Below are 4,869 nucleotides of genomic sequence, written 5' to 3'. Positions count from 1 at the left end.
GATTGGCACAGGACAGAGCGGAGTTTAGGGCTGTTGTACATAGGGTCGCTATGAGTCGCAAGCGACTCGACGGCACATAACAACAACAACAACAACATTTTCTTTCCACATTTCTAATTGATAGAGTCAGTTTACTCCTGTGTATCCTATAAGGTGAGATTCCTGTATATATCTTCTGTATATGTTGCTAGAAAACATATTTGCAATGACTAAGACTGGTCATGGTTATGTCCTCTGATCTTTAGTATGTTTCTGTAACTAAGGCTTTGTTTTCCAGCTGCCAATCCATCTTATTTACTTCCAACTTCCATATTCCAATTATCAGTAATAATTAATGATAATTGATTACACAAGCAATAAATTTTACAATGCAGGAGATGGCAAAAATCTTCATTATCTTCATGTTTGAGGCATTTTTCAGGGTTAATATTGTAAAAAAGAACCCAAAACATCAAACACTAACAATCAAAAAACCAAACCCATTTTTCTTGCACATTATCCTGTTACTGGCAGAATTGTCCTTCAGGACGGATCTTGAAAGATACTTTTTTGTGATGAATGTAGTACCATGTCTGTTCAAAGAGTCAACTGAGGTCACATAGGCCATCTGATTGTTGAATGAAAAAAAATTAGAAATACAAATAAATTTCATCTTACTAGGACAATGCCTGGGATATTAATTAGAATGCATTCCATTTCATTTTTTACTGCTTTTAATGTTTACTAGGTTCTTATTTCATACATCTCACATTCCAGTTGCTAATGGTTCTTATTTCTGTCTCCCAGGTCCCGTGGTCTGAATTCAGTCTTCAGCAGGATCTTGTTGCACCTTCACTTTCTCCTTCGGATTGGAGGTAGGTCTTTCAGGTTATGCCCAGGGAGGCGGGCATCAGCCTTCAGGGGATATCAACAGCAGGGTAGGTGTGCCATCCTTGTACAGGGGCCATGCTAATATTCTTTGTATCATTCCAATTTTAGTATATGTGCTGCTGAAGTGAGCACAATGGCAGATGAAATAACACTATCACCAACAGCAAGAAAAGCAGTCACAGTGGGATGATATCTGACTTATAGTGATCCTGTATATATCTCAGAGTAGGGAGCTCTGATGGCCTACTGGCAAGAAGCTGGGCTGCAATCCTGAAGGCTTGCAGTTCGAAGGCACCAGCTGCTCCAAGGGAGAAGGATGGACAAACTCCTCTGGTGTGATTAACAGCTATGGGTTGGTTCCAACTCAACGGTATTAAACAACATATCCACTACTGGGAATATACTCCAAAGAGACCGTAACTGACATCCAAGCAGAAATATGTACACCCCTGTTTATCGTGGCTTTGTTCACAATAGCAAGGAATTGGAAACAACCTAAGTGCCCATCAACAAACGAATGGATAGAGAAGCTGTGGTATATACTATGCTGCATTGAAAAACAAGGAACTCATGCAATATTATTCAAAATGGGTGAGCCTAGAGGGCATTATGCTGAGTGAAGTATCTCAGTCACAAAAGGACAAATACTGCATGGTGCCACTGTTGTAAAATAGGACTGACCTTGGGGTTGGAGGGAGACTGGGAAAGATGGGATAAATAATGTATACTGCATTGAAACAGATGAGGGAGTAAACTGTTGAAAAGGGGTATGTGATTAGGTATTATTGTCATGACAGGAGTCCAGAATGAAGGCTGCATAGTGGGGTGGACTTAGGGGAAGAATTGTATAACAATGAAAGAATTTTTCTTATACTTTTCAAAGAGAAGAGCGAACTGGAGGGAGGGAAGGTTGGGCAGGGAGAAAAGTGAAACAATGAATGAATGGAAATCCTAAGTCTCTGTAAACTTTCATTAAAATTAATACTAATAAAAAAAAATTAAAGGGAGCTCTGGTGGCCTAGTGGAAAGATGCTGCACTACAATCCCAGAAGTATGCGGTTCAATCCACCAGATGTTCTGCTGGAGAAGGAGGGGGCAATCTCCTCCTGTACCAGTCAGATCTGATTTGAGGGTACACGTAAAAATAATACAATAAAAAAAAAATTAAAAAAAAATCTCAGAGTAGCAATGTGCTCCCTGTGGCTTTCAATGACTAATCTTTCAGAACTAGATCTCCAGACCTTTTTTCCTGAGACAACCCAATCCCTACCACTTCTGAGGTAACATAGCTCCACCCTGTGACACTGTGGGAGGTAAGAAATGGCAGAGGAGTGCACTGGATTTACTCTGTTAGACCCTGGCGGGGGGAACCCACATTTTCAAGCAACAGGACATCTAAGGATAATCTTTGAGAGCTCTAGAAAGAAAAGGAAATATTAGGGTTGGTGTGTTAAAAAAGAAAAAGGCAAAGGAGAAAGGGGATCAGGACTGAGAAGTAATTTCAGAGAAAGAGGGAGTGATATCTGCCCTAATGCAAAACAAAACCAAAAACCAACCACTTGAGAAAATATTTTAAGAAGGAAGAAACAAAGGCGAGCGAAGTCTGAAGATTGGAAAATTACTTTAGAAAGTTTCATTGTGTGAATGTACAACAATTTCTCAATACATTCAGCTGTGATTGGACATTTGGGCTGTTTCCGTGGTCTTGAAATCGTGAATAACACTGCTATGAACAGTGGTGTACAGATCTCAGTTTGTGTCTCAGTTCTGATTTCCTTAGGGTATTTTCCTAGTAGTGGAATAGCTAGGTCAATGGAATACTATGCAGCATTTAGGAGCAATGATTTTTACAAAAAAGTTACATAACTTGGGAGAGACTTGAGAACACTATGCTGAGTGATCTAACTCAGTCTCATAAGGACAAATACTGCATAAGACCATTATTGTAAAAATAGAAGGATAACTAATAGAACATGTATGAGGACCCAAAGGGGGAAGGGATGGGAGCAGCGGGGTGAGGATAGGTAGGGGTGAAACCACAGGGTTGCACAATTTGGTGGGTGGAGGAAGGGATGGAAGCAAATGGTAAGCATCTGGTGGGAACCTGAAAAGACTGGGTAATGATGTGCAAGGTCTAATGGTGATTAATGTTTAAAACCTAATACATGGGAATGACTGTGTGAAACTCAATATGAGTGAAGAATAGTGTGTAATACAATCTATACAAACTTTGTGAGCAAATCAATATTAGAGAGATAGAGAGAGAGAGAGAGAGAGAGAGAGAGAGTTGACCAAAAACCAGAGATACATCCCTCTCACTGTCCAGAGGTGAGGCTAATATTATCAAGCACACTCAGGTGAGCCTTCATGCAGGGTGATGTCTGAGGACAGACACACTCACCTGAGAGTCCCAGAAGCAGAGGTAGGAGCAAGGAAGGCAGAGGCAGCTGGGGCTGTGAGGCAGGTATGGGTCTCATGGTCATCCCTGGAACTTGCTCTAAGCCGGTGTTACGCTGGGCTCTGCTCTGTAGAGAGACAAGCAGTCTTTCCTTTCTATCAGGGAAGTGACTGTGATGAGAAGAGAGGGCTGTAGGAGTCTGGCAGTTCCTGCTTTGAGATTGTGAAACAGGAATCAGACGCAATTTAACACATTGCTGAGACAAAGACTGTAAAGACTTTGTGATCACGGTAGCATGGCTAATTGCTTTAGTGGCCAGGCTTTGTCCCTCGATTCTACACACAAACCAGAGAAACTATTGACTTTTTCTCATCCAGAATCTGCAGGAGTGTGATCTGGGTGAAGACCTCAGTTTTAGAAATTCATAGAAGTGATAGATGTACTCAACCACCAGTAGGAACCCAACACTTGAGCTGAGATGCGCTGTACAGCTAGATGGGCCCAGTGAAAAGCTCACAGGATCAGCTATTCATTTTCGTAACGGTCTCAGGGAATGGGGTTTTATTTCCTCTACTTCACCTCTGTCAGTGTTACGATGAGCCCCTGTCATTGTGCAGTGAAGTCCCCTAGATTTGCATCTACGCTTTGACCACAGTGTAGAGAGCTCCCCCTATTCTCCTTCTTGCGAGGGAAATAGCTTAAGCTGAACAAGCAGTGAGACCTTGGAGAGTTGTGCTTACTACTTAAAAGGACAGAGAAAGCCCTTAAGAGTTGGGGTTAGGAAGGGTCTTGTTGTGGTCATCTTGCAGAGAACACACACAGAACCATAACTAGGAGAAGGGGTGTCTCTTCTGTCTGAACTCCGCAAAAGTACATGTTTTAATGAGAATGAACAACAGGAGAAATGTCTACCAAGAATGTACTTCCTACTTATTAGATCAGTAACTGGATGTTGTCATTGTGTACTGATAACTCAGGACTGACTCGTGCTAAACCTCCAGTTGTTTTCAGAGGCAGCAAATCATTTGGGAGGAGAGAGCCCAGCTTTCTACTGCAGAGCAGCTGGTGGATTTGATCCCTGTGCCTCTGGGTTGCCAACACACTCATTAACCCTAAACCACCAAACTCCCTAAACGATAAAACTAGATTAGAGACACATATTAAATTGAGTAAGTAGAAAGTAGAAAAGCAATAGAACATAAGCTGTGATCCGCACAATATCACTGGGAAAATGGAAGACACGAGATACAGAAATGATTGTTTAACATTATTGAACCCACATCTCACAATATCAGTGATAACAAGCACTAATCTACAAATGGATAGGTAGGCAGACAGGTAAGATGAACATATTGTTGTTGTTGTTGTGTACCATCAAGCTGGAGCCGACCCATAGCTGACCCTCTGGTGGGTTTTCAGAGGCAGTTAGTCTCCTGAAGGAGATCGTCCATCCTTCTCCTGCTGAGAAGCTGCTGGGTTCGAACCATGGTTTGCAGCTCAGCTTCTTGCCACTAGACCACCAGCGTTCAGGTGATTTAAAGATACTACATTCATGACCACACCCAAGCTTGTTAAATATTCTTTTTTTAAAAAAATTTTAA

General features: G+C 41.7%; 1 protein-coding gene across 1 annotated transcript in view; it reads right to left on the bottom strand.

Moving 5' to 3' along the window:
* Nucleotides 1-4,869, bottom strand: part of LOC102859489 — an 18,251-nt gene that overhangs the window by 11,775 nt on the left and 1,607 nt on the right. The gene's annotated exons all lie outside the window — the stretch shown is intronic.

This window comes from Elephantulus edwardii, unplaced genomic scaffold (genome assembly GCF_000299155.1).
Source record: "Elephantulus edwardii isolate Elephantulus edwardi_28Jun2011 unplaced genomic scaffold, EleEdw1.0 scaffold00015, whole genome shotgun sequence".
In the NCBI taxonomy this organism is placed as follows: Eukaryota; Metazoa; Chordata; class Mammalia; order Macroscelidea; family Macroscelididae; genus Elephantulus; species Elephantulus edwardii.
The sequence above is the reverse complement of the archived record's forward strand: the minus strand, read 5'-3'. Positions and strand labels throughout refer to the sequence as shown.